Genomic DNA, 14,904 nt, shown 5'->3' with positions numbered 1-14,904 from the left:
AAATAATAATTAAAAAAAAAAAACCTTATTACAACCAATCTTAACCTCAATGAACTAAAATGCGTAAGTTTCGAATCCTCCACCAAAAGAAATGCAGAATTATATTATTTATATATTTTTCTAAATCCTTGACAGTAATTCTACTAAATGTGAACACAGAAAGACATACCAGAGTCTAGGAAATGTCCTTCCAGTATTTTCACATTATCAATCACTTAGAAAACCTAGGAAATCAAGTTTTACTAGACGAGGAAGATAAAAATGGAAGTAACCCAAGGAAGCAGGTAACAAAGAAAAACAATTCAGCAAACTCTTGGAAACTTGGGAACATGCTCTAGAGTTTAATATTAATGAAATGATCAGCTTAGAATATCAACTTAAAGTAGTTTTGAATAGTGGTTAGGAAAATATCAGCCCACAGGAATTTTCCACAGGCCTTCCCAGATTTATTAGTCACGGCAGTAAATAGGAATGGCCTAAGGAAGTATACTTTTACTATGGGTTATATTTTCTGTTTGCTCTTTTTTTTTTTTCTTTATTTTTACTTTCCTACTAGAATTCTTCTTTTTTTCTTTTTTCTTTTTTCTTTTTTTTTAAGACCCACAATGCTTCTCTTAAGGCTCTGGACTATGCTAACTTCCATAAGTGTATTTGCAGACTTCCCCACCTTTTACACCTTTGAGCTCTTGCTCATTTAGGTTCTTTAAAGTAGAATGTCCTTGGAACCCATCTAACATGTATCAAAATCCTATTCTGCCTTCAAGACACAATTTAAATGTCATTTCCTCCCAGAAGAATTCTACAGTAATAATTAACTGCTCCTCTGTCCTACATTAATTCTAAGGAGAAAGAAACAAACACTTAATCAGCCTCTACTACATGCCAAGTATCCTATAAAATAATCTCATTTCCATCTTCACAACAGTCCTACAAGTATTTTCTCCATTCTGCAGAATGAGAAACTAAAACTATGAGAGGTTACATAGCACAATAATAAATCACAGAGTTTAGATTCAAATGAGCCTATCTTATTTCAAAGTCCATGATCTTCATATAATTTCATGTTGCTCTATTATAGCCTTTATCATAAGCTGACATAATGAGTTATTTATATGTCAGCCTTCTCTCATACATTATGAGATCTTTGAAGGCAAAGACCCTAGCTATGAAGGTTTGAATCCTCTTATCCTAGCAGAGTGTCTAATATGCAGAACATAAAGCACTCTACTAAGTGCCAGAAATAATATGAAGAAATTAATACAATGTCCATTTTCCTCATAGAATTAGCTCTCATGTGATCTCATGACCATAAAAAATAAGTACCTGGCTTCCCGCCCTAACAGACTGTGACCAGAGCTATCCTCCTGCTATAAACAGTGAGAACATTAACCCAAATACATAAAAGAATTACTGTCACACATTGGACAAAAGTCAATGGAGGACCACGATCCCTACCTGCAGGGAAATGAACAAAGTCAGTCTCCAAAATGTCTCAAAAATATCTGTCTGGAAGTACTTTCTGGAGTGCAACAGAGGGAATGCTAACCTAAGCAGAGTATAGATGTCTTATTGAATTGGGGTGACAGAACTCAGAAATTAAAGAGGAGGAAAGGGATGGAATCTGTAGAACAGAGTACTAAAAAGGAGAGAGCTATGCAGACAAGAGTTCAAGAAGTCACAGAGGTCTTCTTGAGACTATGGGTGAAAATTAAGCTGCACAAGTACAGAGTAAATGCCACATAACCAAGCAAAGTATCATGAGTGGTAATCAGAATGATATTCAGAACTTATAGAACACTATGTGGCATTTTACCAGGTAAAGTAGAGATCTGAATAAATATCTGGAGCATTGAATAGACTCCAGAAGGGCACACACACTAGTAGCAGACCTAAACTAGCTCTAGAGTAGTGATTCTTAAAAGTTAGAGTGCATCAGAATAACCTGGAGGGTTTGTTAAAACACAGACTGCTAAACACAGTTTTTTGATTCAGTGATCTGGAGGAAAACTCTAGAATTTACATTTGCAACAAGTTCCTAGATAATAATGATGCTGTTGGTCCAGGTACCATACTTTTAGGATCACTGCTCTAGCAGAAAGACAACTCTAGACACACTAAAAGAAACTTCAAAAGAATTGAACTGATCCACAATTAACTCACTACTTATTAAAATCAAGCCTAACAGTCTTTACAGAAAGATAATAAAATTCTGCATTCAGCAACAGAACATTCATAATATCCAGCATCAAATCTAAAATTATCAGACGTGCAAAGAATCAAAAAAATGAGACCCATATAGAGGAGAAACATTAGAAAATAAAACAACATTAAATGACAAGATCTAGAAATAGCAGATAGAGACTGTAAAAGAACTAAATTTATGCTCATGGATATAAAGGAAAACACAAAAAAGAAATAGAAGATTAGCAAAACAAAAAACAAAACAAAACAAAGACACAGAGCTTCTAGAAACGAAAAACACAATTTATGAAGCAAAAAAGTCATTCATCACAGATTAGACACAAGAAAAGATCACTGAACTTGAAGCACAACAATAGAAATTATCCAAACTGAGGCACAGAGAGAATAAAGACAAAACCAGGCTCACTATCTGTGGAACAATATCAAATGGGTTTAAAATGTTGAAAGGTAAAAACACAGCACATTGTCAAGCTAGAATTCTATATCTAGCAAAAATGTCCTTTAAAAATAAAGGTAAGGGACGCCTGGGTGGCTCAGTTGGTTAAGCAGCTGCCTTCGGCTCAGGTCATGATCCCAGAGTCCTGGGATCGAGTCCCACATCAGTCTCCTTGCTCCACGGGAAGCCTGCTTCTCCCTCTGACTCTGCCTTCCACTCTGTCTGCCTGTGCTCGCTTTCGCTCGCTCTCTCTCTCTCTGACAAATAAATAAATAAAATATTTTAAAAAAATAAAAATAAAAATAAAGGTAAAATTAGGGGCACCTGGGTGGCTCAGCTGGTTAAGCTTCTGCGTTGAGCTCAGGTCATGATTCCAGGCTTCCTGGATCGAGCCCCGCATGGGGCTCCCTGTTCAGCAAGGAGCCTTCTTTTCCTTCTCCTGCTTCCCCTGCTGGTGTTCTCTCTCTTACTCTTTCTCTTTATCAAATAAATAAATAAGTAATCTTAAAAAAAAAAATACTGGCTCAACTAATATCTTTAAAAAATAAATAAAGGTAAAATTAAAAAACGTTTCAGGAAAACAAAGACTCAGAGAATTTATTGTAGCATGTTTGCAGTATAAGAAGTGTTAAAAAAATAGTCTTCAGGATGAAATTAAACATTGCCAGAAGAAAACCTGCATCTATGCAAATAATGAAGAATACCAGAAATGGTAAATATGTGGCATTCAATATTAATATTTCGTTTTAATATTTGTTAGTAAGTTTAAATAATTATCTATAATTATGTTTATTTAAGTTTAATAGTATTTTAAATACTATTTATAAAATAAGTCTTAATTTAATTCAATAAACTTATAAAATAAATTTTAATTTTAATATTTAATATTAAAGTAAGTATACAGAAGAGTTCCTTCTCATTTACTTAATTCCTTCAAATTAACTATTTAAATAAAAAAAATCACTTTTAACAAGCATTTGTTTGCATCACATGTTATGTATATGTAAGAATCTGGGGGTAGAGAGATAAATTAGGAATAATTTTTGCTTATGAGGGAGACAGAAAATAAATAACAGCAATAATGTGGTACTAAGTATCTTAAGAAGAGTATGTTACTGGCTAAAGTTAGGACAAGGAAAGAAATTATCACTTCTGTTTGGACTTGAGTGCTATAGAAAACCCTTTACCCAAAGGTAATGCCTGAGTTAAGATTTGAAAGATATATAAGTTTTTGAAAAGTGAATTTGGGAATGAGGCTAAGAAAACACAATGTATTCCAGAAAGAGAGAAGAGGAATGAGATAGTGTAAGTCAGAAAGGGAAGAGAGATGAGGCTAAAGAAAGAGAGATGGCAGATCATAAAAATCTGTATCATGAAAAGGAGTGTAGATTTCATAAACTAGGAGTACCTGATAAAATTTTAATTACAGAGTAACATTTCCTTTTGTGTTTATGCATCCTTGTGGTTTTGTTAATTTGTTTTAAAGAGCACTTTGCTAAAAGACAAAGCAGAGAAAGGATAGGGCATATGGAAGGATATGAGAACAGAGTAAGAGAGAGTATACAGTATAACTTAAGAAATGACTATAAAGATCTAAACTAAGGCAATGAGGAATCACTCTCTCTGTGATTGATACGTGTCCTTCATTTGCCTTCCAGGGCACCATAACTTTTTCTCCCTTAACTCACCAGTTCCTTCTTCTCAGTCTCTTTGGTCAATTTCTTTTCTTCCCCCACTCTGACCCAACCTAGGTATCTTTCTGTGCTCTGAGCTCAGTTCTTGTCCATTTTCTCTACCTACTCATTCTAGATTTCATCTAGTCTTTGGCTTTAAATACCACATATTTTTACATGACTCCCAAACTTATTTCCACTGGAATTCTTAACTCATATATCTGTCTACTCCATACCTCCATTTGGATATGAAATTGACTCCTCAAGTTAACAAGTGCAAAAATTCAACACCTTCCCTCTAAACTTGTTCTACCTCAGCATTCCCATCTCAGTTGATGGGAAATAAAGTTACTTGGCATAAAAAAAACTTAGACTGACTCTCTTATACCTAATGTCTAATCTATTAGAAACTCCTACTGACTCTATCTTCAAAATATACCAAATCTAACCTCATCCTCACCACCTCAATCAACGACCACTACCAACCACTCCACTGAGGATACTTCCATTTCTTGACTGAAATATTCCAACAACCTTCTATCTAGTCTCTCTGTTTCAACTCTTGCTCATACAATCAACTCTCAACCCCACAGCCAAAATGACTCATTTAAAATATAAATCAGGAAGCTTTGTGCAGTGGCAGTATCGTAGCCAATGAGGTTTATCCGAGGCACGATTATTGCTAATTAAAATATAAATCAGGTATTTCTCCACTATTCAACACATCCATTATCCAAATGCCGCACAAAGACCCTACATGGGCTGACCACTGTTACCTCTCTACCTCATTTTCCATGACTCTTCCCTTTGCTCTCTCTACTCCAAATGTACTGGCTTCCTTGGTCTTCTGTGAACTCACCAGGGATGCTCTTATCTTACAGCCTTTGTGCTGGTTATTCCCCGTCTGGAAAACTTTTCCCCAGATATAATCATGGCTCATTCCCTTACCTCCTTCAGGTTATTGTTCAAATTTCATCTTCTCAATGAGGTCTATACAGACCACCATTTTTTAAATTGCAACTGTCTTCCACCACACATGCACACACACTCCCAAATCCCCTTTCCTATCCTTTTTTCTTTTTTCATAGCGTTAACACCTTCTAAAATAATATATAATTTATTTGATGCTTAGATATATTCTTTATTGTCTGTTTTTCCTGCAAGTCGCATGGGGGCAGGAACATTTTTTCATTCATTGCTATAGCCCAATCTATCAGAACCAAGTCTGGCACCTTGTAGCTGCTAACAAATACTCCTTGAATGAATAAATTGTACCACTGATGCAGACAAAGCAGATAAAAGAAACATGAAAAATATATTATAAGCAGGACTTGACCATCACTAGTATCTGGAAGATAAAGGGGGTAAAAAATAAAAAGACATGTGGGTTGACATGCATATGTCTAACTTGCGACAGAGGAAGCAAAAACAAACCTGTAGGGAAAAGATCCCAAGTTCAGTTTTGGACATGCAGAGTAAATGACTAAGATATGTCCTTTACTGAGTTTGTCTTACAGCCCAAATCCTGAAGGTCAAAGCCAAGCCTTTCACCTGGTAACTAGTCAGTTTTGAAAGAGGGCTATTTTTGTTTTTGTTTTTGTTTTTGTTATTTTTCATTTCTCTGCAATCTTTTAAAATTTTTAATGTAAATGGAATGCCTTTATTTAACTAACCTTTTGAAATATTTTTGAAAGTTCTTTTTTAAATTATGGTAAAATACATCTTACATAAAATTTACCATCTTTATCATTTATAACTATGAAATTCAGTAGGTTAGGTGTATTCATGTTATTGTGGAACCAATCTCCAGAACTTTTTCATCTTGCAGAACTGAAACTCTATACTCACTAAACAACTTCTAATTTCCACCTTCCCCTACCCCTACCAACTACTATTCTACTTTCTGTCTCTATGAATTTGACTATTCTGGATCCTTCATATAAGTGGAGTCATACACTAATTGTCTTTTTGTGACTTGATTATTTCACTCAGCATAATGGCCCTCAAGGTTCACACATGTGATAGCTTATGTCAAAATTTTCTTCCTTTTTAAGACTGAATAATATTCCACTGTATGTATATACTACATTTTGTTTATCCATTCATCCTCTGAAGGACATTTGAGTTGATTCACCTTTGACTACTGTGGATAATGCTGCTAAGAACATGAACATACAAACACCTCTCCCATTTCTCTACAATCTTGAGATGACTATGGGAAATGTCAGAGATCCTAAGTTGGGGATAGAAAGACTAATGGGAAAGAACTAACATTTTGCCAAAGAACCCTAGAAAATTTCAGAGAAAGATAATCTGGCAGAAGCAACAGCCTTAGACATTATAGATGACTTGTAGATCAACCAGAGGGGACCCCACCCCCCCGCCTTAAATCTTGGTTCCTATAGTCACACAGAGGAGCACCGGCTTCTCATTTTACATTTATAATTGTAAAACTAGATACTACTACTCTCCCCGACCTGGGTGTGATAATGATTTATAAGCTAATATTAGTAGGTATACTTTTAAGATGAAAGACAGAGAGTAACCTTCTTAAATTAAAATAAATTAAAGATAAAACTTGGCAGCATAACCAGTGAATATATTCAACTATTAACTTATCCTTCAGGCAATGCCTTTGTTGGCTTCAAATTACAAAAGCTTTCTCTTTTCAAGATCATTCTTGTCTGCTTAGCAATAATACACATTAAAATTAAAACTGGATAGAAACATTTAGCCAAGAGAGCAAGAAAGGCATTTTTCCTCAAAAAAAAAAAAAAAAAAAAAACAGTGGTTAGCATGTATTTTAAAAACCCTTTACCTAATATTTTATTTTTCCTTTCAAAGAACAACAGGGAAACTAATAGTCCATAAAAGAAAAAGAAAAAAATACACAAAACTCTGACACTATAAAAGAAAACTCTGAAAACCAAGTTCTACCTCAGAATTCAGTTTCAAAGCAATGTTAATACTGATGATGTACATAAAAGTGTGATCTTGTATGATTATATATAATAGTTAACATAAAGTTAAACTCAGCATTTTCCAGCAGTTCTTTTATACTTTTCCTTGTAGTTTATATCCCAAAGAATGTGATACCTGTTTATTATTTTAAATAATAATATAAGTTATTATATTATTACGTTATAAGATAGAGTCTATTAACAGATTTTTCATCAGAGAAATTATAGTATATATCAATTTCCCAACACCTAACGATGCCCAGCTCTTACCAGGTTAGCCAAAAATATTTATAAATGATATGAACAAAAGAACAAATAAGTGAACAAAACCAGTGAACTTGGATTTGGTTTTATATACCATCTTTTCATAGCTGTCACATGATCATCGTGGTTTTGGTGCTAATCAAAATGTGTCAAATTATAAACAAAAATTGTTTCCTGACAGCAATCTATTTTCCCTTATAATCTCCCATGTTAAGTCCTTTTAATTTCAAGAAGATATTTTAGGAGTGAGTAGACAAGAATAAAACTTCTTGCAGAAGCAACACGCATGTTTTGATAATAACATAAACAGATGACTCCTGCTTCTCAATTTATGGTCAAAGACATTTTCTGCTTCTTAGTCAAATGACAGGGAGTAAGATTGGTTGTAAACAGATAGAGATAGAGAACACACCACCCAAAGAAGTCAGAGTGCATCTTAGAAATCAACTAGTTGTAGTCCCTGTCTGATGAAAAAATTTCTTCTATTGCCAGAGGCCCAGAATGTAATTTGGCAGCACCCTGGAAAACTCACTGCTTAATTCTCAATGCAATCCATTCCACTTTTCTGTATACCTCAAAGGACCAGAGAACCCTTCTTTATATGGAGCCAAAAATCTATCTCCACATAACAGCTAACCATGGGTTGTTGTCCTGCATTCTGGAGCCCGAGTCTCCTTCTTACCACTCTTCTAAGGGGTTGCCCCAAATATTAGGAGATGCCTTTATGACCCCTTAAAGGCTAAGAACCTGTCTTTCTTTAGTTTGCTTACATGAAAAATCCCCCTATCTTCTTAGTTATTTTCTTCTGGATGTGTTTGAAGTTTGTTACTCTTAAAGTGTAATAATCTAATAAGGAACAGTCTGATGCACATGGAATAAAGCAGGACTATCACCAAACCTATTCTGTCCTATTAATGTACGCTAAGATCATACTGTGTTTTTTCAAAAGGAACATAAAGTTGTTTATTCTAAGTTATAACTTAAAGATGTTAAATCTTTTTTTTCCTACCCCTACATCGAAGCTGCTTCTTCCCTACTCCATAATACATAGTATTGTATATTATATTAGAAACTTGTTCTCAGTAAATGTTATCTTCTTCTTTTTTTTTTTTTTAAGGTTTATTTATTTATTTGACAGATAGAGGTCACAAGTAACCAGAGAGGCAGGCAGAGAGAGAAGGGAAGCAGGCTCCCTGCTGAGCAGAGAGCCCGATGCGGGGCTCGATCCCAGGACCCTGGAATCATGACCTGAGCCAAAGGCAGAGGCTTTAACCCACTGAGCCACCCAGGCGCCCCTGTTATCTTCTTTTTTTTAAAAAAAGATGTATTTATTTTAAAGAGCGGGAGAGCAGGAGAGAGGGGTGGAAGGAATGGGAAGGAAAGAGAAAATCCTCAAGCAGACTCCCTGCTGAGCACAGAACCCAGCGCCGGGCTCTATTCCAGGACTCTGAGACCATGACCTGAACCGAAGTCAAGAGTCAGTCACTTAATGGACTCAGCCACCCAGGACCTCGGTAAATTTTATCTTCATGACCAAGCCCATCATCCCACTATGTCTGAACCTTTTTAGACCTATCTCTATCACCTAATAATTTTAGTCATCCTCCCCCTACAAATCTGATCAGTGTGCCAACTATCTTTTCCTTTAACGTTTTGTTTATATATTATATAACATGAAGCTGAAGACAGATTCCTATAGTATCCCAGAGGCTTCCTTCTAGGTTAACGCTTTTTCTATTAAATAACTCCCTCTCAGATGGTTCTTCAACCGGTTACATATCAATATGATTGTGTTATTACATCATATTATTCTCACCCATCTTGTCCACAATGATATCAAGATGGGCCATGTCAAAAAGCTGCAGGGGCATCTGTCTTCAGCTCAGGTCATGATCCTGGGGTCCTGAGATCTCGGAGCTTTGGGTTGGGCTCCCAGCTCAGTGGTGAGCCTGCTTCTCACTCTCCCTCTGTCCCTCCCCCCACCCCCACAGAGGCTTGTGCTCTCTCTCACTCTGTCTTTCCGTGTCAAATAAATAAATAAAATCTTTTTAAAGAAAGCTGCAGAAAAATTCAGATACTGGTATCTTGTGATTAATAGTCTAATGACCCTTCCAGAGAAGAATGAAATTAGGTTAATCTACCATAACATTTTTTATAAACTCAGGCTGGCTCCTAGAGATCAACATCTTCCCTCGGAGTACTCAGCAACCATCTGCTAAATCATCTAACCTAGAATTTTACCGAGGAGTCCCTCCAGATTCACCAGCTGTAGGGATCAAGAAAGAGAGAGAACCTACAGATGATATTGCCTTAGGCTCAGTGATTTGTTCCCTCTCTTCCACCTCCTACCCCTTCCAAAGTTTCATCTCCAGGGATTCTGACCAAGCTGCACACAGAAGCACAGGGGAAAAGGAAACCAACAAGGGCTTTTCCAGATTTAAGTGTCCTGTTCCCAGTTCCTGTTCCCAGCAGCCTTTCCCATGTTCTTTATATCAATAAAGAGAAGCAACCACTATCTACTAGTTTTGACTTATCTGTACTACTTTTCTTCTCCATTAGTATATGGTATAGAGTTAACTATCTTGAAATGGTTATTATTAAGGCTTCACTTTCCACCCTCTCTGAAAAGAAACAAATGCTAAAATTTTAACACAGCCATAGTCTGTGAGCAAGGAGGAGAGTAGCTTGAGATGCAGCTACATGATCATTGACATTATACATATTTATAGGCTTTTAGCTTAAAAATATCCCAAAGTACTTAGCAGTAAAACATACTATACCATTCTTCAGTTAAAAAACTCAAAGAATCAGTGCTTAGTTCTTAAGCAGTAATCATGCCCAGTAATTGTGTGTGACAGATCAGAATTTAAAGTGAGAAATTTCATAGTCAATTAAAAATGAAGAAAAAAATAAAATACATTTTTCCTACAAAGATAGTTCTAGCATTTGTTAAGAAGTTTCATAACTTTAAGCATTAATTCAGTCTTTTAAATCTTTCAGGTTAATATTTGGGAAATATTTCTGAAATTGCAATTCACTTAAATATTTACTGAGTTTTTACCATGGCCCTATGCTACACATGTTTCTATAGGGTCCTGTCATTAACAACAAGTTTCCGACCATAGAGGACATCTTCTTAGCAAGTAAAGAACTGGTCATATGACAAAGAGAAGCCAAATTCAGACTAAAAGTGCATGAAATGCTATGCTTCCTAATGATATCCTCAAAATGGCCACTGGACTTGAAAGATTTTGTTTGCTTATTCATTTTTGCTTTTGCTTTTTGCCTGACTGTCCCATTAGGAACAGTGACAAAATTAATTAAATGGTGTTAAAAGTCTAATCACTACACCTGGCTACTATTTCAAAAGAAAGAATCATTTTGTAATTTCCTCTGGAAAATTAGAATCAGGTTCAAACTTAAGAATGTTTCATAGGTGAGGCATATAACAGCCTACACTGGGAAAAATTCAGGGTTAGGCATGTAAATGCAAGCAGAGCAGGCAATTTCAAAGAAAGACATTTTATCCTCAAGGCTAAGGCAATGGCATAATACAGGAAATTCCAAAGGAAAGTTCTCCCTGCAATTGTGGCCTTATAGTAGGGTTGCCGATCAACCCACACTACCTTCTACCCTAGCAAGAATTAAGTCACATAGTTGTCATTGTTGTTGTTTTTTTAAAGATTTTATTTATTTATTTGACAGACAGAGATCACAAGTAGGCAGAGAGGCAGGCAGAGAGAGAGAGAGAGAGGGAAGCAGGCTCCCTGCTGAGCCTGATGCGGGACTCGATCCCAGGACCCTGAGATCATGACCTGAGTCGAAGGCAGCGGCTTAACCCACTGAGCCACCCAGGTGCCCCTCATTGTTGTTTTTTTAAGTATCTCATTTCCATTTCAAAATGCAAGGTCAAAAGCCATTAATTCATGTATTATTTTAAAAACACCTTTCTTTTAGAAAATGTGTCAGGAATTTCTATTGTAGTCTACATTACATCATAGACACCTTAGGAAAGTAGAATCATAGAATTTCAGAGTTGAAACCCAGGATACCACCTAGTATAAGGCTTTCATTTTTCAAAGGTCCTAAAGTGATCTGCCTAAAGTCAAGCAGCCAGTTAGTGGATAGATAAGGAAATAATAATCACACATAATTTTGTTATTTGGTCACTGCTGGACACAGGACCCAACAGACCACACTGATAATCCTTATTTTTTCTTAATAGGAATCATACTTTGCCTGACAGCCGAATATTTTACATGTTAAGTGTCTGCTAATTCAGAAATCTAATAGTTTTCATTTAAATGAAACTAAAACATTTCAAAGAAAACATAACTACGGAAAAATGGGTGGAGTTACTATACATTTTACAAACCACATTATAATAGTCTAAGTTTGTAACAGCCAAACAGCTTCACATATAATTAAAGATATATTCAACATTGTCAAAACAGAAGATCAAAGCACTTTTAATACAGCAGGGTCCATCATTTTCAGTGGCTAGTTCCTTGATTATTCCTTTAATTCACACAATTCAGTAAATCATAGTGCCTCTTCTTGCTGTAGTAGGAATATGCCTCAAAAAAACTTTATTTTCGGGGGCACCTGGGTGGCTCAGTGGGTTAAGCCTCTGCCTTCGGCTCAGGTCATGATCTCAGGGTCCTGGGATCGAGCCCCACCTTGGGCTCTCTGCTCAGCGGGGAGCCTGCTTCCCTTCCTCTCTCTCTGCCAGCCTCTCTGCCTACTTGTGATCTCTCTCTCTCTGCCAAATATATAAATAAAATCTTAAAAAAAAAAAACCTCTATTTTTTACAAAAATAGAGTGAGCATATTCCCAAGTCATGTCTATGAAAAGATTAGTGCATGATCAGTTTTTTATTAAACCTGACCCTGGAAAAAATACTTGAGATGTTGTTTTTCATTCTTAAATCAGATTCTGATCCAAGTATACAATTTTAAGTTACAAGGAAGAGTTCTTCCATTTATACTGTGGCAAGAGTATATCATCTGAGTAGATCATCTGAGTAGATCACCCTTTATACTGTGGCAAGAGTAGATCATCTGAATTACCTGATGTTTCCTGTTTGTTGGGTTTTCTTTGTTTGCTTTGTACTATTTTGTGTTCAATACCTTCCAAGGCAATGAAACACTACTTACTACCTGAGTGATTCAGTAAAAAGGAACTGAGGATAGTATCACTTGACTTGATACAAAAAACTCCCATTTCAGTTATTTCACTCCTCTAAACTTTGGCTGAACCACACTGACTGTTAACTTCGCAGGGGAAGCGATTGCCAAGTTATCCACAGGCATATACACACAGACAAACCACAATATGGAAAATGTCAGCCGTTACTCCTCTAAGAATATCTCCACTAAAGTATGTGCTGAGTAACGAGGAGTGATTCAGTAAGTTCAGATAAATGCAGTTAGAGTAAGCCTTCAGAGATAAAGAATCTACTGAGATAATAATTGGCCCAGACAAGAGTTAAGAAAGTCAATACTAAGGATAATACATGTTCTTCATCAAAACTGGAGAAAATAATGTTCTGGGAGTTCCTTAAAGTCTACTGATTTAAAAATCCTAAATAATTCTGAGTAATAAATTCAAGCTAACTATGGACCTTTATAAAGAAGTGATGGGATCTGGGGAAATCAGAACCTCTAAAAGGCTATAATGCATCTTTTCAGATTCTGTTTTCAAAATGGAAAACTTTTAATTTGTGCTTGCTCTTAAAACTTGGGATGAGCCAATTTCTTATAACTCGGCTTAGTTGATAATGAGAGGATAATTAAGGATAATAAAAGGGTTTTTTTCTTGACAACCTGAGACATTTTCAATCTTGAGAAACATATTTTTAAAAGTCCAAGATCGGGGCACCTGGGTGGCTCAGTGGGTTAAAGCTTCTGCCTTCAGCTCAGGTCATGATCCCAGGGTCCTGGGATCGAGCCCCATATCGGGCTCTCTGCTCAGTGGGGAGCCTGCTTCCTCCTCTCTCTCTGCCTGCCTCTCTGCCTACTTGTGATCACTGTCAAATAAATAAATAAAATCTTTAAAAAAAAAAAAAAAAGTCCAAGATCTTTCATGCTAATTTCGCTGCCCACTGAAATACCAGGTCAGATGCAAATGCTATTTTGGAAATCTGTATATGGAAAAGAGGTCAAATATTATTGCGAAGGTTTTCCTCAGAGGAATGATGAAAAGAAATAACACACGTCAATTAGTACAGGATTGACAGTGCATGCCCCCTATTATATTACACTTTGTAGTAGCCAATTTCCTTCAAGATTCAATAAAATAAAATAATACTTCCATTGTTACCATAGCATTCTTTGACCTCCTTAATTACTGAGAGTTCATTAATCTGATATATCCTTCTCTATACGTTTGAAAGCATCCTTTTAATCTATATAACATGTAAGAACTTCTGAACTATGATATATTTAATTTTTATTATAGGCCAAGTATTATACATCCTTGGAAGTGTACAGAACAAACCTGTCTCCATAGAATTTACAATGTAATTTGGGGACAAGGACTCACAAATGAGCACACAGCACATGTGTATGCACAGAGAGAAAATTAAACTACAGCAAAGAAAAAAGTCAAAGTATAGTAGAAACAGTTGTGCAAACCCAAATTTCTACAAAATTAAGGACCTGTACTCTTCAAAAATGTCAATGCCATGAAAGACAAAAGCTAAAAAAAATTGCTCGAGTAAAGAGACATGACAAAAAAAACCTTTTTATCCCCTAATCCTCAGATCAGGGGGAAAATAGCTATAAAATTTATACTAGAAAATCGGCAAAATTTGAATATGGACCCTATATTAATAATAATAGAGTACTAAGTTTGATTAATATACTATAGTTATGTAAAAGAGTGCTTTTGTTCTTAATAGGCACACACTAACATATTTAGGGTGAATGGTCACAACCTTAGTAACTTACTAGCAAATGGTTCTGAACAAAATTACAATGTTATATAAATATATATGCATTTAAGAGAGAAAGGGCAAATGTGGCACAATATTAACAGTGGATAAAACTAAGGGGAGGGCAAGTTTTCCATACGCTTGAAATTTTTTCAAAATAAATTTTTTACCCGGGTGGCTCAGTCAGTTAAGTGTCTGGCTTCAGCTCAGGTCATGATCCCAGGGCCCTGCGGTCAAGTCTTACATTGGGGAAAATCCTTGCTCAGCAGGGAGCCTGCTTGCCTCTGCCTACTATTCCTTCTGCTTGTATGCTCACTCTCATCCTCTCTCTCTCTCTAACAAATAAATAAATCTTAATAAATAAGTAATTAAATGCTTTTTTGGTTCAATGAATACTTAACCCACTAAGACCTTAGAAATTATCTGATTCAATC

At 35.9% G+C, this 14,904-nt stretch overlaps 1 protein-coding gene and 1 pseudogene across 3 annotated transcripts in view; one reads left to right on the top strand and one right to left on the bottom strand.

Annotated features, from left to right (window-relative positions):
* RAD51B (RAD51 paralog B) overlaps positions 1-14,904 on the bottom strand; it is a 683,490-nt gene that overhangs the window by 542,153 nt on the left and 126,433 nt on the right. The window lies entirely within an intron of this gene.
* On the top strand, positions 4,937-5,018 carry LOC131837343 (U4 spliceosomal RNA; annotated as a pseudogene).

The sequence above is a fragment of the Mustela lutreola genome, chromosome 7 (assembly GCF_030435805.1).
Source record: "Mustela lutreola isolate mMusLut2 chromosome 7, mMusLut2.pri, whole genome shotgun sequence".
NCBI classification, from domain to species: domain Eukaryota; kingdom Metazoa; phylum Chordata; class Mammalia; order Carnivora; family Mustelidae; genus Mustela; species Mustela lutreola.
This window is presented reverse-complemented; position numbering and strand designations above follow the sequence as displayed.